Source organism: Triticum aestivum, chromosome 2A (assembly GCF_018294505.1).
Source record: "Triticum aestivum cultivar Chinese Spring chromosome 2A, IWGSC CS RefSeq v2.1, whole genome shotgun sequence".
Taxonomy (NCBI): Eukaryota; Viridiplantae; Streptophyta; class Magnoliopsida; order Poales; family Poaceae; genus Triticum; species Triticum aestivum.
In genome coordinates, this window is record NC_057797.1 from 99,197,661 (window position 1) to 99,221,616 (window position 23,956).

Here is a 23,956-nt window from a genome sequence, read left to right on the forward strand (position 1 = left end):
TGTAACGAGCAACAAGTAACAAAAGTAAATAAAGTGCAGCAAGGTGGCCCAATCCTTTTTGTAGCAAAGGACAAGCTGGAACAAACTCTTATAATAGGAAAAGTGCTCCCGAGGACACATGGAAATATCGTCAAGCTAGTTTTCATCACGTTCATATGATTCGCGTTCGATACTTTGATAATTTGATATGTGGGTGGACCGGTGCTTGGGTGTTGTTCTTACTTGAACAAGCATCCCACTTATGATTAACCTCTATTGCAAGCATCTGCAACTACAACAAAAGTATTAAGGTAAACCTAACCATAGCATGAAACATATGGATCCAAATCAGCCCCTTACGAAGCAACGCATAAACTAGGGTTTAAGCTTCTGTCACTCTAGCAACCCATCATCTACTTATTACTTCCCAATGCCTTCCTCTAGGCCCAAATAATGGTGAAGTGTTATGTAGTCGACGTTCACATAACACCACTAGAGGCTAGACAACATACATCTTATCAAAATATCAAACGAATACCAAATTCACATGACTACTAATAGCAAGACTTCTCCCTTGTCCTCAGGAACAAACGTAATTACTCACAAAGCATATTCAAGTTCATAATCAGAGGGGTAATAATATGCATATAGGATCTGAACATATGATCTTCCACCAAATAAGCCAAATAGCATCAACTACAAGGAGTAATCAACACTACTAGCAACCTACTAGCACCAATATCGGACTTTGAGACAAGAATTGGATACAAGAGATGAACTAGGGTTTGGAGATGAGATGGTGCTGGTGAAGATGTTGATGGAGATTGCCCTCTCCCGATGAGAGGAGCGTTGGTGAGGACGATGGTGATGATTTCCCCCTCCCGGAGGGAAGTTTCCCTGGCAGAACAGCTCTGCTGGAGCTCTAAATTGGATCCGCCAAGGTTCCGCCTCGTGGCGTCGGAGTCTCGTCCCAAAAAATCCCTTCTGAATTTTTTCTCATCGAAAGACTTCATATAGGAGAAGATGGACGTCGGAGAGCCACCAGGGGGCCCACGAGGTAGGGGGGCACGCCCTAGGGGGGCACCCTCATGAGCAGGGTGTGAGCCCCGTGGCCTTCATCTTTGGCGAGGATTTTTCTTTATTTATTTTAAGACGTTCCGTGGAGTTTCAGGACTTTTGGAGTTGCGCAGAATAGGTCTCTAATATTTGCTCCTTTTCCAGCCCAGAATTCCAGCTTGTCAGGACCCCGACTCAATGCCACATCGATCTAGCATGTAACACCTCATATCACTTTGCGGCCTCACGCACGGTATTCCCACGGGTGTCGTCTTACCTTTGCCCGGGACCGTTTGCGCCTTTTGGCACACGTATCTGATAGTGTCGCTAGCATCCATATGATAAGGAGCCCGGGCTGACATGGCTAGTCGTAAACCCAAAGTGGCACAAACTTACAGGGACAGGCATCCATGACCCAGCATCGAACGTGTCGGTCATTAGCGAGTGAATCCAGGCTGTAGCACTGGGCTAGCAGGACTCCGGTGAACCGGGCTGTAGCGGGCTAACAGGACTCCGGTATTCATCGCGTGACATTTCCCCGAAGGGACAGACACAGGAACGAAGAAGGACACATGCCGGCCAGCCTAAGTGTTCCGGAGCAGTAGCAAGCTACCATGGCTCGGTGGAAACACTAGGAGACATTTCCCGGTAAGAGAGGCTACTAAAGATAAACTACTAGAAGGTCAGATCCCACACATACCAAGCATTTCAATAAAATACACACAATATGCTCGATATGTGCAAATATAACATGGCATCACAACATGACTCTACGACTCAAGTAATTATTCAAAGGCTCCGAGGAGCGAGATATTACAAACAGGGGTCTCACGACCCAACATTCAGAGCATACAAGTCAAAGCACAAGCGGAAGCTATCATGTCTGAGTACAGACATCTATAAATGAAAAAGGCTGAGAAGCCTGACTATCTATCAGATCCTGCCGAGGGCACAAGATCGTAGCTGAGGTAACAAGCTAAACGTCGAAGTCCACGCGGAACTACTAGCGAGACCGAAGTCTCTCTGCAAAAACATAAAATAGGCAAACGTGAGTACAAATGTACCCAGCAAGACTTACATCAGAACTATCTACATATGCATCATTATCAACAAAGGGGATGGTGGAGTTTGACTGCAGCAAGCCAGCTTTGACTCGGTGGCTATCCTGAACTACGACTGCAAGTAACTCTTTTGATGTGGCGCACACGAGTCCACATATTCACCATATCAATAAACCACTATGGAATCGCTCCCGTCTCCCTACGAGAATGCCATCCATAGCACTCACGCTTATCTTGCGTATTTTAGAGTATCCACTTTCACTTGTCTATGAACTGATATAAGCAACCCAGAAGTCCTTTACCGGGGACACGGCTATTCGAATAGATGATGTTAACCCTGCAGGGGTGTACTTCTTCATACATGTTTCCACCACTTAGCGTCTGCACACGACATGTGCTCGGCAGACTTCAAGCGAAAGCCGACGTGGGTGTAGACCACGACCTACCTAAACACTCAAGTCTCTAGTCCAGGTTTATCGCCTATTCGGGTTCCATCCATGAGGAGATCCGGCCGGAGTTTCGCTCACAGCCCCAAACGATGTGAACAGGGTTCCGTGACACCAAACGGGCGCCCGATTTACCCGGCCACGTGCCTACCGCATCACAGCCCACCCCTACGGTCAGCGCTGTCCACGGCCTCCAGCATACTACAAACACCAGAAACTACTTGCAACTCCTGGACAGAGGACAAGGGTGAATAAGAAGTCGAGCGGGGTCATATTTCAGGGCCCAATGTATGGTAGTAGCTGAATCATGGATCACAAACACAGAACTCAGTTCCTGAGGACGGCTGCAATGAGACAACCCACCATGTACTCCTACATGGCCTCTCACCGCTACCTTTACCAAATCGTGTTCACACACTTAGCTCACACACAGTAGGACATGTTCACACACCTCTAATTCATCCCCGATGAATCAGACCTGACTCAACTCTAAGCAGTAGCAGGCATGACAAACAAGCATGAATGAGTAGGCACAACAGGGCTCAAACAACTCCTACTCATGCTAGTGGGTTTCATCTATTTACTGTGGCAATGACAGGTCATGCAAACGATAAAGGGGTTCAGCTACCGCAGCAGGTAACACATAAATCGGTGTTGTCCTAATGCATTAAAAGAGAGCAGGAGCGAGAGAGTGGGATTTTATCGGAATGAACAAGGGGGTTTTGCTTGCCTGGCACTTCTAAAGATAACATTGAGTCTTCATCAGTGTCAACGATCACATCATCGGTATCACGTCTATCGAGAGGGGACAAATACCGGCACACAGAAGGGAACACAATCAATGCAATGCACAATATGATGCATGATCATGACATGGCAAAATGAATGTGTTTTGAGCTAATGCAACTAGCAACAGATTAAATGAAGTTGGTTTGAATACAAGATTCAAATTCAAACTCCATATGTGATTATTTAAATGCCCTTTAATTGATTTGTGCTAAACAGCAGCTATAAGTTGTTCTAACATGCATGAAAATGGTACAGATGGATTCCTTGAATTTTTCTGATAATTTTTCATATATAAATTATTTCATTTGGAGTTACGGTTAATTTTCTATGATTTATTGAAGTTTTAGCTATTTTCTAGAATTTTCTGATTATTTATAAAATAAACTAAATTCCAGAAAATGAATATTGCGTCAGCATGACCTCACCCTGACGTCAGCAAGTCAACAGGAGCCGGCCCGGGTCAAACCTGACGTGTGGGGTCCACACGTCAGTGACACATGGCTGGTTTGGGTGGATGACATGTGGGACCAGTCAACGGCCGCGTCAGCAAAGTCAATGCTGACGTGTGGGTCCCAGTGGATTATTAACTAATCTAAATAGAAAAATAAATTAAACTAAACAGGTACAGGGCCCACATGGCAGTGGCACTAGGGGTGGTTTAGATGGGTCATTAGTGGTTAACTAGACCAGGGTTAGGCCGACGGCTCGTCGCCGGCGAGGTCAGTGGCGGCAGAGCGCGTCGGGTTTCGCCCACAGGCGACCATTTGGACGGCGGATTGGTCCTACGCGTAGCTGGGGGTCGCGCGCGTCTGGTAGTGCAAGCGGGAGGAGCTGGGGTGGAGCGGGCTCGCCGGAGTCGAGCTCGTGGCGGCGGCCGGAGTTCGGGCAACGGCGGGTTCGGCGCTATGGTGCATGGGAGGAGGGGTTGGTGGGCGCTACGGGCTCCTGGGAGTGCTCTGAGTACGTCTGCGTGCTCGGTTTGGACGGAGGTGAACCAAAACGACGACGGCGACAAGTCCGGCGCCGGTGAGGTCTCGGTCTCGACGGAAACGACGGATACGACGAGCTAATGGACATGGGAGAAGGGGGGGTCGGTAGAGGAGCTCACGGCGGGGTCGTCGGTGATCTCAGAGAGCTCGGGGAGGCGTCGGAGGCGGCGAATCAACGGCGGCGGTCCTCGGTGGCCGAGGAGGGGAAAAGCGTCGGGACGGCGCTTCGGGGCTTCTCCGGTCGCGTGAGCCGACGAGGAGGTCCAGGGAGGCACTGCGGAGCTCAAGAGCACGTCGGGGAGGAGAGGGGGTGGCGGTGGCCGCGAGGAAGCTTGTCGGTGGCGGCGGCTCTGTTCGGTCCGGGCGAGAGAGAGGGAACAGAGGAGAGATGGGGACGAGGGAGTGAGCGGGAGGGTTCCAGGGTGAGTGAGAGAGAGGCCAGGGGTGTCGTGGCGTCTCCAGCGCATCGAGGAGGGAGGCAACCAGGCAGGAGGTGGCCAAGCGCGACGGCGGTGCTCGCCACCGAGCTGCTTCGTGCGCTGGCACGGGAAGAAGACAGGAGAAGGGGGGCCAGGTGGGCTGGGCCGCGCAGGTGGGGAAGCTGGGCCGACTGGCTGGACAGGTAAGCGCTAGGTAACTTCCTTCTCTCTCTTTCTTTTATTTCTATTTCAGTTCTGTTTTTCTTTTTTTGCAGATTTGTTTTGAATTTGGTTTTGAAACCAATTCAATATATTTTGCTTCTAACAATATTTTTAGGAGCTAAAAGAATTAAAACAATGCTCCACAAAAATATTTCAGAATTATTGGACCTATATTTATTTAACAGTAGATATAAGTCCAATTCAAATAGCTATTGATTTAAATCAAATACCCAAAATAAATGTTTCTGTGATACCGAAAATATTGGTTTGGATTTTACCTCTTGCCAATATTTCCAGAGGATAACAAGAACATTTTCTTGGACTTATTTGAAGCAATTTTTATCTTGATCATTTTTTTTAAAGGATTCTGAGGCTTTGAAAATTCCTAAATTCAAATTTCATTTGAATTAAAACATGAAGCTCACATGAGGTCTAGCCTAATGCATAACAGGACCAGGGATGTGACAACTCACCCCCACTAAACAAGAATCTCGTCTCGAGATTCAAGCGTAGGGTAAGGTGAAGGGTAACGCAGACTAATATACTCTTCACGATCCAGGTTGCACTTCATAGGAACGTTGATTCGATCACCATCTTTGTCTTGTCGTCTTGTTCTGAGAACTCCAACTAACATGACAACGAGAGGGAAGGAAAGACCCTAGAAGAATCGTTCTTCTCGAAGGTTGAACAACTCAGGATTAACTCACGGAATGGGACATAGCAACATCTCTCGAGCTGAGAGGCGAAGCACACCTCTAGAGGAATGGAGTGGAACAGATGACGAAGGTTCACTAGGTAGACAACGATTCCACACATAAAAAGGTGGTAAACGACTATCAACGTAGCGAGGAGTTGAGTTGCCATGATACCACAACGAGGCACCTTAGATACGGTGACTCGTAGAAATATCTCCTTAGGTGGCAAAAAGAATTACCTTTGATATAGAGATCATTGAAACTCTTTAAACCAGCCTAGGACAATTCTCGAGCGATCGTTTGGAGGGGGTCGGTAGAATGGCATACTCGGACTTGGATGATGTGGGTTACCTTGTTGAAGACAACGTAATGGATGAGTTTGCTTATCACCGGAAATGGAAGAGACCCATGGTAGAATGACACATTGGCGGTGCAAGCTGAGAACAAAATGCAAATGCTGGGAATGATTCTGGTAACTGGGGAAGAACCCAACAATAAAGAGTGAATTCAGTGTTGGAGTGGTTATAGCATAACCGAAGAGACTAGGAGCAATCCCGGTTAGTGCCAATGATAACACGTAGCGCTTGTGCGTGCTCTCAAGAACTTGAGCATTTCCACATTCATCAAGATTTTACCAATATCCGTGTCAAGGATTCTGGCAACACAACTTACTAACATGATGAATGATGATGGATGATGCAGATGCAAAGGAAGATAACACTTTCTCAGATTTCACCTTTGCGAGGCCAAGGAAACAAAATCTGGATGATCGACCGAGAGACATTTAGCACTCCGCTTCTAATGTTCTCCTTGATGTGCTAGTGTATCCCATTCATAGATATGGTTTGATATCTAGAACATCAAGTAAAGGTCGGACTTCGGGATCACAAAAATCATAAGGCACAACTAGGGAGTAAATCCTACGAAGTCCTTATGGGAAGGTGGCCAACTGCTTCAATCAAGATACCACAATAATAGGTCTTTCGGCTGGGTGGTGCTGGCCACGACATCCACTTTACCAGTTATCGAGGAACCAATATTATAGTTCTTGGGGAAATGTTCCAAACCATCATATCTGCCTGAGATTCAGATCTGGTTGGTGTCAGGATATTCCAGACTCATCAAGTCTAGAAAGAAAAAATGAAAGTTTGTAACATAAATCGATGAGATAATGTTGCGGGATTCTCGAGGAGTGAGCTACGATAGTAAGCTTCCAAAACATAAGCTGGTTCTGCTACAAACATGTGAACACGTTGTCCCAGACAAGCATGGCCACGTAGCAGTCTTATAATTAAACACTACCGAGTTCAGGAGGGGGAACCATCATTAATGACATCGAAGTCTCCACGCATGGAAATCCAAAGAGTTCACCTTGGACAGAATCCTTTATCTTTGAACAACTCAATCAGTGGCTTGGTGTGCTAGGATATACATACAGAATGGAGGTTGCAAATCTCCAGACCACAGAATACTTCGCACGTATGCATGACTGACTTGGGATGATTCCAGAGGAAGCAAAACTAACTTTCTCAAATTCACGGCGGTAACTTTCACCAAATGCACGTGTATAAGAGGAAGTCACTCCTTTCATCAACAAATACTTCATGAGCTAGCATGAAGAAAATGCTTTCAAAAGTTTCCAACACTAGCTTAATGTCCAACAAAATCATGGAGGAGATAAGGATGTTGTCAATGGGCTCAACAACAATTCATCTGGGTTTCCTTTTAAAAGGAATTCCATAGTTAAGTGAACAAGTGATAGCATTGGTCAGGCCAAAGATGTAATGGTGTATGCTCGAGGGATCAACCACGAATAAGACAACATTACGAGCATCATTGGTACTGATTTGATTTGACGATAACCCATACTCAAATCAAAGTTTTTATCAGGCAATAGGTCCAATAACTGATCACAGGGACCAATCGATGAAGATATCATCTCTCTTCAACACACACTACACAAGAATATCCCTTTGGAACGAACTAAGTCAGGCAAGCTTTTACCTTCCAACTCTCCAAGTTGTTGTCTAGCTTAACCAACTAGCTCCGGGATATCTAACACCGATCTTGGAGAGAGGGTGGTTCACAAGAACCCAACTTGATCACAAGCTCAACACAGCGGTCAGGTGACAACCTGGTAATACTTCCGAGAAGATCTTCGGAAAATCATGAACCACCGGTATGTTACTAAGCTTGAGAACAATCTTGCTTTCCAGGGCAAGACGATATGATCAGTAGGGCAAGGATTTGAAATAATCCTAACTCATCGATCGAGGAGTGAACCAGGAGAATGGACTAGGTAGCACGATCAATCTTAGAATGATGATTCAATAACCAACACACTAAGAATGAAAGTATTGTCCTTTACTACCCAGCAACGAGGTTGCTAGGCGTATTGATTTCACACATCACAATTCATTTGTCGGTATTCCGGTTGCATCAACACGAAGACCGAGGAATGACTAATGATGGCAAGAAGTATCACTGTACCAAGAGTTCATAGGATGGTGTGCAATTCCTATAACAATCCCGATATAAAGATGGTAACACTTCAAGGTAGAACAGACCAGAAGCTGGATTGGCATTTTGATCTGCGGAATACAATTGCTTTGACCCAATCCTAGATATGGATGAGATTCTGGAGTTTGTTTCTCCTAGTCATTCTGCGATAGAATGGCTTGACGGACCACAAGAGTATTAGGCATCGATAAACAAACGCACGCATACTCTTGACTATCAATTGATAGGCGAGGGTCGGAAACAACTAAGATGGGACAACTCAAAAGAACATATGAATTTCTAAGTTGTGGATGCATGGATTAGCATGTCGAACGAAGTTCAACATATTTCTTCCGGATAACCCATGCAGAAAGGTAGAACTGGCAGAGCCATAACATATAATGGAGAACTCATCAAGAGCACTCTGGTTGTGATCGTTCAGTTCAACGAGGAACTTCTGCCATAAGTAGTTCATGGTATTTGGAAGAAGGATGTACCACGAACCTCGAGGACTATCGCAAAGGTTACTAATATCCTAAAGGAACTAGCAACACTATCAACATGATGTAAGTAGGGTGAATATCGGTTTAAGAACCCAGGAATAGAATACCTACTAACTAAATGGCATCACGGGATGCTTTCGATAATGACGGCCAGAGTCATCACACTGGAGCATAAATCATGGCTAGGCTACTAGATGATCCCCTGAGACACCTAAGGTCATAATGGTAACTACAACATAACGTCAAGGCAATAGAATACCTCAACTCAACAATTAGTGTGATTGAGCTGGCATAAAGGAGCATCGAAACCAGAGGGAAAGGATTTTGCAAATGCATCAGACTATTTAGAAACCTGGAATGACTCGGACAGCATAACGGCTGTAAATGCTCAGAAAAGATTTGAGACATTCACAAAAATGGTGGCATAACCACTCAGAAGCACAATATCAAGGTTTCGAGATCAACAATTAGCATATGGAAGTAATCGGAACTGAAACGAGGCTTAAGTCCAACAATCTATAAGTCTACGGATTAGTAACACGTGATCCTAATAGAAAGAAGAGATAGCCTAGTTCTTAATCCCCGTAGAAGAGAAGATGATGACTCAGATCAGAAGGCCATGAGGTATAAGGAGTAAAAAGAGCCTTACGTTCCATCCCACAATCAATTCCCTTATATAACTAAAGAATTTCTAGACTCAACTTCGACCAGTTTGGCTTGGTAATCCTACAGGCAGTCAAGCTCTGATACCAACGCTGTCAGGACCCCGACTCAATGCCACATCGATCTAGCATGTAACACCTCATATCACTTTGCGGCCTCACGCACGGTATTCCCATGGGTGTCGTCTTACCTTTGCCCGGGACCGTTTGCGCCTTTTGGCACACGTATATGATAGTGTCGCTAGCATCCATATGATAAGGAGCCCGGGCTGACATGGCTAGTCGTAAACCCAAAGTGGCACAAACTTACAGGGCAGGCATCCATGACCCAGCATCGAACGTGTCGGTCATCAGCGAGTGAATCCAGGCTGTAGCACTGGGCTAGCAGGACTCCGGTGAACTGGGCTGTAGCGGGCTAACAGGACTCCGGTATTCATCGCGTGACATTTCCCCGAAGGGACAGACACAGGAACGAAGAAGGACACATGCCGGCCAGCCTAAGTGTTCCGGAGCAGTAGCAAGCTACCATGGCTCGGTGGAAACACTAGGAGACATTTCCCGGTAAGAGAGGCTACTAAAGATAAACTACTAGAAGGTCAGATCCCACACATACCAAGCATTTCAATAAAATACACACAATATGCTCGATATGTGCAAATATAACATGGCATCACAACATGACTCTACGACTCAAGTAATTATTCAATAGGCTCCGAGGAGCGAGATATTACAAACAGGGGTCTCACGACCCAACATTCAGAGCATACAAGTCAAAGCACAAGCGGAAGCTATCATGTCTGAGTATAGACATCTATAAATGAAAAAGGCTGAGAAGCCTGACTATCTATCAGATCCTGCCGAGGGCACAAGATTTAGCTGAGGTAACAAGCTAAACGTCGAAGTCCACGCGGAACTACTAGCGAGACCGAAGTCTCTCTGCAAAAACATAAAATAGGCAAACGTGAGTACAAATGTACCCAGCAAGACTTACATCAGAACTATCTACATATGCATCATTATCAACAAAGGGGATGGTGGAGTTTGACTGCAGCAAGCCAGCTTTGACTCGGTGGCTATCCTGAACTACGACTGCAAGTAACTCTTTTGATGTGGCGCACACGAGTCCACATATTCACCATATCAATACACCACTATGGAATCGCTCCCGTCTCCCTACGAGAACGCCATCCATAGCACTCACGCTTATCTTGCGTATTTTAGAGTATCCACTTTCACTTGTCTATGAACTGATATAAGCAACCCAGAAGTCCTTTACCACGGACACGGCTATTCGAATAGATGATGTTAACCCTGCAGGGGTGTACTTCTTCATACATGTTTCCACCACTTAGCGTCTGCACACGACATGTGCTCGGCAGACTTCAAGCGAAAGCCGACGTGGGTGTAGACCACGACCTACCTAAACACTCAAGTCTCTAGTCCAGGTTTATCGCCTATTCGAGTTCCATCCATGAGGAGATCCGGCCGGAGTTTCGCTCACAGCCCCAAACGATGTGAACAGGGTTCCGTGACACCAAACGGGCGCCCGGTTTACCCGGCCACGTGCCTACCGCATCACAGCCCACCCCTACGGTCAGCGCTGTCCACGGCCTCCAGCATACTACAAACACCAGAAACTACTTGCAACTCCTGCACAGAGGACAAGGGTGAATAAGAAGTCGAGCGGGGTCATATTTCAGGGCCCAATGTATGGTAGTAGCTGAATCATGGATCACAAACAAAGAACTCAGTTCCTGAGGACGGCTGCAATGAGACAACCCACCATGTACTCCTACATGGCCTCTCACCGCTACCTTTACCAAATCGTGTTCACACACTTAGCTCACACACAGTAGGACATGTTCACACACCTCTGATTCATCCCCGATGAATCAGACCTGACTCAACTCTAAGCAGTAGCAGGCATGACAAACAAGCATGAATGAGTAGGCACAACAGGGCTCAAACAACTCCTACTCATGCTAGTGGGTTTCATCTATTTACTGTGGCAATGACAGGTCATGCAAACGATAAAGGGGTTCAGCTACCGCAGCAGGTAACAGATAAATCAGTGTTGTCCTAATGCATTAAAAGAGAGCAGAAGCGAGAGAGTGGGATTTTATCGGAATGAACAAGGGGGTTTTGCTTGCCTGGCACTTCTGAAGATAACATTGAGTCTTCATCAGTGTCAACGATCACATCATCGGTATCACGTCTATCGAGAGGGGACAAATACCGGCACACAGAAGGGAACACAATCAATGCAATGCACAATATGATGCATGATCATGACATGGCAAAATGAATGTGTTTTGAGCTAATGCAACTAGCAACAGATTAAATGAAGTTGGTTTGAATACAAGATTCAAATTCAAACTCCATATGTGATTATTTAAATGCCCTTTAATTGATTTGTGCTAAACAGCAGCTGTAAGTTGTTCTAACATGCATGAAAATGGTACAGATGGATTCCTTGAATTTTTCTGATAATTTTTCATATATAAATTATTTCATTTGGAGTTACGGTTAATTTTCTATGATTTATTGAAGTTTTAGCTATTTTCTGGAATTTTCTGATTATTTATAAAATAAACTAAATTCTAGAAAATGAATATTGCGTCAGCATGACCTCACCCTCACGTCAGCAAGTCAACAGGGGCCGGCCCGGGTCAAACCTGACGTGTGGGGTCCACACGTCAGTGACACAGGGCTGGTTTGGGTGGATGACATGTGGGACCAGTCAACGGCCGCGTCAGCAAAGTCAATGCTGACGTGTGGGTCCCAGTGGATTATTAACTAATCTAAATAGAAAAATAAATTAAACTAAACAGGTACAGGGCCCACATGGCAGTGGCACTAGGGGTGGTTTAGCTGGGTCATTAGTGGTTAACTAGACCGGGGTTAGGCCGACGGCTCATCGCCGGCGAGGTCAGTGGCGGCGGAGCGCGTCGGGTTTCGCCCACAGGCGACCATTTGGACGGCGGATTGGTCCTACGCTTAGCTGGGGGTCACGCGCGTCTGGTAGTGCAAGCGGGAGGAGCTGGGGTGGAGCGGGCTCGCCGGAGTCGAGCTCGTGGCGGCGGCCGGAGTTCGGGCAACGGCGGGTTCGGCGCTATGGTGCATGGGAGGAGGGGTTGGTGGGCGCTACGGGCTCCTGGGAGTGCTCTGAGTACGTCTGCGTGCTCGGTTTGGACGGAGGTGAACCAAAATGACGACGGCGACAAGTCCGGCGCCGGTGAGGTCTCGGTCTCGACGGAAACGACGGATACGACGAGCTAATGGACATCGGAGAAGGGGGGGTCGGTAGAGGAGCTCACGGCGGGGTCGTCGGTGATCTCAGAGAGCTCGGGGAGGCGTCGGAGGCGGCGAATCGACGGCGGCGGTCCTCGGTGGCCGAGGAGGGGAAAAGCGTCGGGACGGCGCTTTGGGGCTTCTCCGGTCGCGTGAGCCGACGAGGAGGTCGAGGGAGGCACTGCGGAGCTCAGGAGCACGTCGGGGAGGAGAGGGGGTGGCGGTGGCCGCGAGGAAGCTTGTCGGTGGCGGCGGCTCTGTTCGGTCCGGGCGAGAGAGAGGGAACAGAGGAGAGATGGGGACGAGGGAGTGAGCGGGAGGGTTCCAGGGTGAGTGAGAGAGAGGCCAGGGGTGTCGTGGCGTCTCCAGCGCATGGAGGAGGGAGGCAACCATGCAGGAGGTGGCCAAGCGCGACGGCGGTGCTCGCCACCGAGCTGCTTCGTGCGCTGGCACGGGAAGAAGACAGGAGAAGGGGGCCCAGGTGGGCTGGGCCGCGCAGGTGGGGAAGCTGGGCCGGCTGGCTGGACAGGTAAGCGCCAGGTAACTTCCTTCTCTCTCTTTCTTTTATTTCTATTTCAGTTCTGTTTTTCTTTTTTTGCAGATTTGTTTTGAATTTGGTTTTGAAACCAATTCAATTTATTTTGCTTCTGACAATATTTTTAGGAGCTAAAAGAATTAAAACAATGCTCCATAAAAATATTTCAGAATTATTGGACCTATATTTATTTAACAGTAGATATAAGTCCAATTCAAATAGCTATTGATTTAAATCAAATACCCAAAATAAATGTTTCTGAGATACCGAAAATATTGGTTTGGATTTTACCTCTTGCCAATATTTCCAGAGGATAACAAGAACTTTTTCTTGGACTTATTTGAAGCAATTTTTATCTTGATCATTTTTTAAAGGATTCTGAGGCTTTGAGAATTCCTCAATTCAAATTTCATTTGAATTAAAACATGAAGCTCACATGAGGTCTAGCCTAATGCATAACAGGACCAGGGATGTGACACAGCTGCCGGCATTCTCCCTCCTTATGTAAACCTTGTAAAATAAGAAAGAATAGCCATAAGTATTGTGACATAAAGTGAAATAACAGTCCATAATGCAATAAATATCGATATAAAAGCATGATGCAAAATGGACGTATCAACTCCCCCAAGCTTAGACCTCGCTTGTCCTCAAGTGAAAAGCCGTTAACAATAAATATGTCCTCATGTTTAGAGGTAGAGGCATCGATAAAATTAAAATACGGACATGAAGGCATCATGATTATTCTCATAACAGCAACATATATAGATTTTGTCATATGATTACTTATGTTCAAGTGATGATCTATTCACAATGCAAAAGTATAAATCATAAACCTTATTGGGCTCCAACAAACTATAATCTTAGTCATTGAAGCAATTGCAATTTATCATAACATCGGAAAGAGTCTATGTCAGAGCTAAAAAGCAAGTCCACATACTCAACTATCATTTAGTCATCCATAATTGCTAACACTCACGCAATACTTGTGGTTACGGAGTTTTAATCGGACACAGAGAAAGATAGGGGCTTATAGTTTTGCCCCACAACCTTTTACCTCAAGGGTAATGTCAACAATAATGATTCATGCTCCCCTACATCCAATTAGATATATATATATATCATGTTCTTTCCAACATGCTGAGCTTGCCAAAGGATAAAATGAAAAAGAAAAGGTGAAGATCACCATGACTCTTGCATAAGGTAGAAGATAATAATAAAGGATAGGCCCTTCGCAGAGGGAAGCAGAGGTTGCCATGCGCTTTTATGGTTGGATGCATAAAATCTCAATGCGAAAGAACATCACTTTATATTGCCCCTTGTGATATGAACCTTTATTATGCAGTCCGTCGCTTTTATTACTTCCATATCACAAGATCGTATAAAGCATATTTCTCCCACACCAATCAATCATACATATTTAGAGCAATTTTTTATTGCTTTGCACCGATGACAACTTACTTGAAGGATCTTACTCAATCCATAGGTAGATATGGTGGACTCTCATGGCAAAACTGGTTTAAGGGTATTTGGAATCACAAGTAGTATTTCTACTTGGTCTGAGAATTTGGCTAGCATGAGGGGGAAAGGCAACCTCAACAAGTTAGAGGATCCATGACAACATACTTTATCTCAGATATAAGAAAGACATGACTCATTACGTTGACTTCCTTGTCCAACATCAACTCTTTAGCATGTCATATTTTAATGAGTTCCCCCAATCATAAAAGATGTCAATGATAATATATCTATATGTGAAAACCTCTCTTTCCTTATTACTTCCTATTAATTGCAACAATGACCAAAGCTATGTCTGCCAACTCCCAACAACTTTTAATCATCATACTCTTCTATGTGAAGTCATTACTCTCAATAAGATCAATATGAACTTTTTGTTTCTTTTTATTCTTTTCTCTTTTCTTTTATTCACCCAAGATCATGGCAAAATAATCAAGCCCTTGACTCAATCGATTACAAAGAGATATCATAAAGCAAAACTCAAAACTAGATCATGCCATAAACTTTATTCTACTAGATCAAGATACTACTAATAGGATCGAACTAAGAAAAAGGGTAAATATAGGAGTTGTGATTATGATACGATTCCGGGGCACCTCCCCCAAGCTTGGCAGTTGCCAAGGGGAGTGCCCATACCCATGTGATTATATCTCCTTGGTTGGTGAAGAAGGTGGAGGTGTTGTTGATGATGCAGGCTTGTCATCCATCTTCCAAGGCATAGGTTCACCATCATAGAAGGATGATTGAGTCTCCGGAATCCTCGAATCTGCAGCCAAACGCATTCTTTTGAATCTATATTCATACTCACAGTCTTGGTTTTGCAGGTCATAGATTTGGGCTTGGAGGTGCTCGATCTTGTCATATAGCTTGAAGATGGCCTCCTCGGTGTTCTTGGCATCCGGCTTGTAGTTGTTAGTGAACTCCGCGAGCATCATGTGGCTAGCGTTGATTCCACGCTCCACCATCCCCTGGCACTTGAAAACTTGTTGCTCCATTGTTCGAGCCTCGTCTCCACGCTTCCGGTTCCCTTTGGTCCCTCAACATCGTGGATGTGCAACAACCCATCACGCATCTCAATGGTTTGAGGGTGTCGCAGCACCTCCGCGAGGTAAGGGTTGATGACCTTCTCGAAGAACTTGTCCTTAGAAGCACTTGGGGACGTCATGATAATCTAGATCTGTCAGAAAAATAGCTCGAAACAAGAACATAGAATAATTGCGTGATACGGGGGTCAAAACCTTCGGGAGAATATATAATGAATTTTTACCGACTAAAATACGTATCGTGCAAGAAAGCGGAGTCCGGAAGGCACACGAGGTGCTCACGAGGTAGGGGGGCGTGCCCAGGGGGGTAGGGCGCGCCCACCACCCTCGTGGGGCCCTCGTGTCCTTCCCGGACTGCTACTTATTTTTCTATTTTTCTAAATATTCTAAAACGGAGAAATATTGCCTTAAAATTGTTTTGGAGTCGGTTTACTTACCGTACCACATACCTATTCCTTTTCAGAGTCTGAAACATTCCGGAGAGTGTCCCTTATGTATTCCTCCGGGGTTACGGTTTCAATAATATTGGTTTCATCATTTATGGGATTACCTAAGATATAATGTTTAATTCTTTGACCATTTACCACCTTCGGATTTGTGCCCTCGAAGTTGTTGATTTTTATGGCACCGGAACGATAGACCTCTTCGATAACATAGGGGACTTCCCATTTAGAGAGAAGTTTTCCTGCAAAAAATCTTAAACGAGAGTTGTACAGCAATACATAATCACTTACATTAAACTCATGCTTTTGTATCCTTTTGTCATGCCATCTTTTAACTTTTTCTTTAAACAACTTGGCATTTTTATAAGCTTGGGTTCTCCATTCATCAAGTGAGCTAATATCAAATAACCTCTTCTCACCGGCAAGTTTAAAATCATAGTTAAGCTCTTTAATAGCCCAATATGCCTTATGTTCTAGTTCGAGAGGTAAGTGACATGCTTTTCCATAAACCATTTTATACGGAGACATACCCATAGGATTTTTATATGCAGTTCTATAAGCCCATAATGCATCATCAAGTTTCTTGGACCAATTCTTTCTAGACCTATTAACAGTCTTTTCTAAAATTAATTTGAGCTCTCTATTGCTCAACTCTACTTGACCACTAGACTGAGGGTGATAAGGAGATGCAATTCTATGATTAACATCATATTTGGCAAGCATTTTACAGAAAGCACCATGAATAAAGTGTGAACCACCATCAGTCATTAAGTATCTAGGGACTCCAAACCTCGGGAAAATAACTTCCTTAAGCATTTTAATAGAAGTGTTATGATCAGCACTACTAGTTGGAATAGCTTCTACCCACTTAGTAACGTAATCAACAGCAACTAAAATATGTGTATATCCATTAGAGGCAGGAAAAGGTCCCATATAATGAATGCCCCAAACATCAAACGGTTCAATAACAAGTGAATAATTCATAGGCATTTCTTGATGTCTACTAATATTACCAACTCTTTGACATTCGTCACAAGACAAGACAAACTTACGGGCATCCTTGAAGAGAGTAGGCTACTAAAAACCAGATTGCAATACCTTATGTGCAGTTCTATCTCCAGCGTGGTGTCCTCCATAAGACTTGGAGTGACACTTGCGTAGGATCTGTTCCTGTTCATGCTCAGGTACACAACGTCTAATAACACCATCTACCCCTTCTTTATAAAGATGTGGGTCATCCCAAAAGTAATGTCTTAAATCATAGAAAAACTTTTTCCTTTGCTGGTATGTGAAGCTAGGTGGTATAAATTTAGCAACAATATAATTAGCATAATCAGCATACCATGGAGTACTACGAGAAGTACTTATAACATTTAATTGTTCATCAGGAAAGCTATCATTAATAGGTAGTGGGTCATCAAGAATATTCTCTAACCTGGACAAGTTGTCTGCAACGGGGTTCTCTGCTCCCTTTCTATCAACAATATTCAAATCAAATTCTTGTAGCAAGAGAACCCATCTAATAAGTCTAGGTTTAGCATCTTTCTTTTCCATAAGATATTTAATAGCAGCATGATCAGTATGAATAGTTACTTTAGAATCAACAATATAAGATCTGAACTTATCACAAGCAAATACAACTGCTAAAAGCTCTTTTTCAGTAGTAGCATAATTTCTTTGAGCATTGTCTAGAGTCTTACTAGCATAATGAATAACATTTAATTTCTTATCAACTCTTTGCCCTAGAACAGCACCTACAACATAATCACTAGCATCACACATAATTTCAAAGGGTAAATTCCAATCAGGTGGCTGAACAACAGGTGCAGAGACTAATGCTTTCTTAAGTATTTCAAATGCTTCTACAGAATCATCATCAAAGACAAATGGTATATCTTTTCGCAATAAATTAGTCAGAGGCCGAGAAATTTTTGAGAGTCCTTAATGAACCTCCTACAAAATCTGGCATGACCAAGGAAACTTCTTATACCTTTGATGTCCTTGGGACATGGCATCTTTTCAATAGTGTCGGTGTTCTGGGAACGGGGGTCCCCAGACTTGCCTGCCTGCGGCCTGCGGCGTGCCTCATGCGGGGGCCCAGCGCGGCCCATCTTCATCAGCTCAAGCTCAAGACCCTCGTGAGGGGCCAAGCCTCACAGGGCAGACGACAGGAAGCTTCCTCAGAGGCAGCCTCATCAAGCAGGCTCACGAGGAGGCGGAGAGATCAAGGCAGGGGTACCTCACGAGGAACCCGTGACGCAAGCCATGATGATCGAGACCAGGCAGGCGCCGGCCTGCACAGTATCCTTGTTTCCCCTTTGGTGCAAAGTGGGCAAGCATAGGCCAAGGCATCAGGTAAAGGTTACCATTCCGGTGCAATGAGACCAAGACCAGCCGGATGGCAGGGTGGAGGTCACCGTGGAGCCCAAGACGGCATCATCGCCAGTGCTTTTGGCAGCCGATGACCACCTTTGGTCAGGATAACTTGTACTAGATGTTCCCCTTCAAAATGGCCAATTGTTGGCGCCCTTCCCACTCATTATTTGGGGAGAGGCCCAGGGCCTCTATAAATAGAGCTAGCCACCATAGAAGGCGGGGACGGCTGGAAATCTAGTAGAACCCTAGCAGAGAGAGAGAGAGGCGACTAAAGTCACCCTAGCAGTTCATCACACCAGCTCAAGAACACCTCTCGCGAGGCTGTTCTTCCCTTGTACTGTCCATCATCAGCCCCAGAGGCAATCCACCACACCACACACTAGAGTAGGGTATTACACCACAACGGTGGCCCAAACCATTATAAACATCGTGTCCCTTGTATTGTTCATCATTTTCATCATAGTTCGCACGAGAGGATCAGACGTAGATCGGTAGGGGAGAGATCTCTGCACGCACCCCAGTGTTCGAACCTCAAGGGTCTGCCGGAACCCGAAACCCGACATTTGGCGCGCCAGGTAGGGGGTGCGCCAGAGTCCTCCCTCCTGACGACCCACTCTCCCTCGACATCGCATCGCTCCCTTATGGCGGAAAACGCGCCGCCCGCTCCAGCAACGGATGCCGACACAGGGGCCAGGGGCTTCGGGCCTTGGCCCCCGCCTTGCGACAGGTGCAATGGCCGCGCAAGTTCAGGCCCGAGATGCCGCCGCGCTACGACATTGCGACGGACCCGATGATTTTCCTGCTGGCGTACGAGGAGGCCGTCCTCGAAGCCGGGGGCGACGATCGGGTGATGGCCAACTCGTTACCCATGGCCCTCACCGGCATCCCGCGCGCGTGGCTCCTCCACCTGCCGACGGCCTCTGTCACCTCCTGGGAGGAGCTGCGCGACCTCTTCCTCGCCCGTTTCACCGCACCAGCGCCGCCCATCGTTGCAACTCTCCTGTGTGGCTCCCAGGCACCGCCCTCGAGCCATCACATCAAGCCGTTCACCCGCCGGATCAGCACCGCCTCCAAGCGCCGAGAAGCCCCCCCGGGCTGGGTGGCGGCCGAGGCCGATCTAACCTTCGACTCGGAGGACCACCCCTTCAACCCCATTGGTTCAGGCGTGCTCCCGATGCTGTGCACCCCCACCATCTGCCAAGTGGCCGTCACCAGGAGCCTCATCGACGGTGGTGCCGGCCTCAACGTGCTCTCGGTGGAGGCCTTCAGCCTCCTCCACGTGCCGCTGGAGCGGCTCCGACCCAGCAGGCCTTTCTCGGGCGTCGGAGCCGGTTCCACCACCTCCTTGGGGCAGATCCACCTTCCAGTGACCTTGGGCACCTGCGACAACTTCCGCACGGAGCTGATCGACTTCGACATCGCCCCCATCGACCTCCCCTACAACGCCATCCTCGGCTATCCGGCCCTGGCTCAGTTCATGGCAGCAACTCACCCGACGTACAACCTCATGAAGATGCCTGGGAGCAGCGGCATCCTCACCATGTCAGGAGACACAAAGGATGCGCTGCAGGTGCTCCAGCTTGTTTTCAGGGCGGCCGCGGTGGCGCAGCCCACTGGCACCGACGCCCTCGAACCCAAGGGGGCTGCGCCGGCTAAAAAGAAGCAGTTGTTCACCCAAGACAAGGCAGAAACCAAGCAGGTACCAGTCGACGAGCACGGGTCCGCTAGCGCCACCTTCACCATAGGGGCCAACCTCGAGCCTGAGCAAGAGAAAGCCCTGATCGGTTGCCTGCATGTGAACAAGAAGGTGTTTGCGTGGGAACCTGATCAGTTAGCAGGGGTCCCAAGGGAAGTGATTGAGCATCACCTCAACGTGTGCCCGAATGTGCACCCCATGAAGCAGAAGGCAAGGCGGCAGTCAACTGAGAAACAAGCTTTCATCGTTCAAGAGACCCGGAAGCTAGAGGTGGCAGGAGTTATCCGCGAGGTCCGCTACCCTGATTGGCTGGCTAATCCGGTTGTTGTGCCGAAAAAGGGAGGAAAGGAGCGCATGTGCGTCGACTTCACCAACCTCAACAAGGCCTGCCCGCAGGATCCATTTCCGCTCCCCCGCATTGACCAGATAGTCGACTCCACGGCAAAGTGTGACCTATTGTGCTTCCTAGATGCCTTCTCGGGCTATCACCAGATCAAGATGGCGGTAGAAGACGTGGAGAAGACGGCCTTCCTCACCCCGTGTGGAGTGTATTTCTATACATGCATGCCGTTTGGGTTGCGCAACACAGGCGCGACCTTTCGGCGGCTGATGCACATCGCCTTAGGCCGGCAGCTCGGGAGGAACGCAGAAGCTTACGTCGATAACATTGTGGTGAAGTCTCGTGAGGCAAGGACCCTGATACAGGACCTGGAAGAAACCTTCGCGAGCCTCAACGAGGTGGACCTACGGCTCAACCCGTAGAAGTGCGTGTTTGGAGTCCCCTCAGGCAAGCTCCTGGGTTTCCTCGTATCCCACAGGGGCATCGAGGCCAACCCAGAGAAGGTCAAGGCAGTCGAAGACATGAGCCCACCAAGGACCCTCAGAGAAATGCAGAAGCTCACTGGGCATGTAACTGCGCTCGGGCGTTTCATCTCCAAGCTGGGGGAACGAGCGCTGCCCTTCTTCAAGCTGATGAAGAAAAAGGGCCCCTTCGAGTGGACTCAAGAGGCCGATAAGGCATTCCAAGACCTCAAGAGGTACCTTACCAGTCCACCAGTGATGGTAGCTCCGCGTCCTCGGGAGCCCCTGGTGCTCTACCTTGCGGCCACCCCCTACTCCGCTAGCGCGGCCCTGGTAGCGGTCAGGAAGGAGCGTTGTGCCAAGGCCGCATCAACCGTCTAAACTGAAGCGAAACAGAGCCAGGAGGGCCTCGCGAAGGCCTCAACGACAGCCGGAAAGGAACAACTGCGGCAGGAGAATGCACCCAGAGCAGGAGGGCCTCCCTCAGGCAACCAAGCACTGGGAGCTCCGTCGTCTCAAGAGACGCCTCGACCTCCAGAGGACATAAGCAGTGCCAGCACCCTCAACCTCGTCGAGCACCCCGTGTATTTTGTCAGCATAGTGCTACGGGACGCGAGGGTGCGGTACCCCATGCCTCAAAAGCTCCTCCTCGCGCTATGGGTGGCCTCACGCAAGCTGCGGCAGTACTTCCAAGGCCACCTAGCAAGGTCGTCTCAGCATACCCCTTGGAGAGGGTACTCAGGAGCCCCAACTCGGCTGGAAGGGTTGCTGAATGGAACATCGAGCTGCATGCATTTCAGCTAGAGTTTAGTATGACCAGAGTCATCAAGGGAGCCGCGTTAGCAGATTTCGTGGCAGAATGGGCAGAAGCGCCGGGTCTCGAGGCAGGCGAAGACCAGTCACATTCCCCGGGAAGTGAAGCACCGGATGGCTGGGTCATGTACTTTGATGGGGCGTTCTCCCGACACAGTGCCGGAGCTGGCGGAGTGCTCGTATCCCCTACCTAGGACAAACTCTACTACGTCGTGCAGCTTTGCTTCCAGCATGGAGAAAAGGTCTCCAACAACATAGCGGAGTACGAAGGCCTAATAGCAGGCTTGAAGGCCGCATCTTCCTTAGGGGTGAAGCGCCTCATCATCAAGGGCGATTCGCAACTCCTCGTCAACTTATCCAACAAGATATACGAGCCAAAGGACGAGCACATGGAGGCCTACCTCGCTGAGGTCCGCAAGATGGAGAAACAGTTCTGGGGACTGGAGTTGCAACATGTGCCTCGCGGCACCAATCAGGAGGCTGACGACATTGCCACGAGGGCATCTAGGCGGCTGCCTCAGGAGCCCGGCGTCTTTGAGGAGCGGCTCTTCAAACCCTCGGCGGTGCCGTCGCTGTCTAGCACGGCACAACCAAGGGAGGAGCTCCCTCAGCCGCCTACCTCAGGAGCCCCGGTCTGTGGCCCAGCCTCGGGGGCACGCCTGCTCCTGGCGTTAGAGCCTCAGGAAGGGTGTTGGATCCCGAAGCTCAAGAACTACCTGACGTGAGGGACTCTGCCGGAGAATGAGGAGGCGGAGCGTGTGGCGCGGCAGGCCACGGCTTATTGCATCAGGGATGGAAAGCTCTACAGGAAGCGACCGAATGACATGTCCTTACATTGCATCTCCCGAGAGCAAGGTAAGGAGCTACTGGCGGACATACACGGGGGAGACTGCGGGCACCACTCGTCGTCACGGACTCTCGTCGGCGAGGCGTTCCGTAGTAGATTCTATTGGCCACCGCACTCAATGACGCCGTTGAGCTTGTGAAGGCTTCCGAGGCCTGCCAGTTTCACGCTAAGCAGATCCATCAGCCTGCGGGGGGTCTACAGACTATACCCCTCTCATGGTCATTTGCAGTTTGGGGGCTCGACATTCTTGGCCCGTTTCCTCGGGCGCCAGGGGGCTATCGCTACCTCTACGTCGCCGTGGACAAATTCACCAAGTGGGCTGAGGTGGAAGCCGTCCGCACAATCCCGGCAGGCTCAACGGTCAAATTCGTCAAGGGCCTCGTGAGCCGATTTGGGGTGCCCAACTGCATCATCACCGACAATGGTTCGCAATTCACTAGTAATCTCTTCAAAACGTACTGTGCTAACCTTGGAATGCGGATATGCTAGCTTCGGTAGCACACCCCCGGAGCAACGGCCAGGCCGAGCGGGCCAACGTGGAGGTCCTAAGGGGCCTCAAGGCCAGGACCTTCAAGAAGAAGCTGGAGGCCTGTGGCAGGGGCTGGCACGACGAGCTCCAGTTCGTGCTATGGTCAATCCGCACGACAGCGACCAAGCCGACTGGCGAGACCCCGTTCTTCCTCGTCTATGGAGCGGAGGCTGTTCTCCCTCATGAGGTCAGACGTCGCTCCGCACGGGTCCTGGCATTCGACGAGGCTCAGCAGGACGCCATGCGGGGGACGGATCTCGTGCTGGGGGAGGAACGCCGTCGGGAAGCCGCACTGCGAGTGGCAAGGTATCAACACGCGCTACGACGATACCACAGCCGCAACATCCTCCCCAGGACCCTTGAGGTAGGGGATCTCGTGCTCATAAGTGTTCTCTCCAGGGAGGGGCTGCACAAGCTCTCTCCCATGTGGGAGGGCCCGTTCAAGGTTGTTCATGCTTCCAGGCCTGGCTCCACACGCTTGGAGACTCCGGAGGGAGTACCCATCCAGAACCCATGGAACATTCAACATCTCCGGAGGTTCTACCCCTGAGTGAAGCCGCTACATTTTGGAAAAGGCCCTGTGCCTGTGAAGAAGGCGAATGCCTGTGAAGCCGCTGCGTTTTGGAAAAGGCCCGGTGCCTGTGAAGAAGGCGAATGCCTGTGAAGCCGCTGCGTTTTGGAAAAGGCCCGGTGCCTGTGAAGAAGGCGAATGCCTGTGAAGCCGCTGCATTTTGGAAAAGGCCCGGT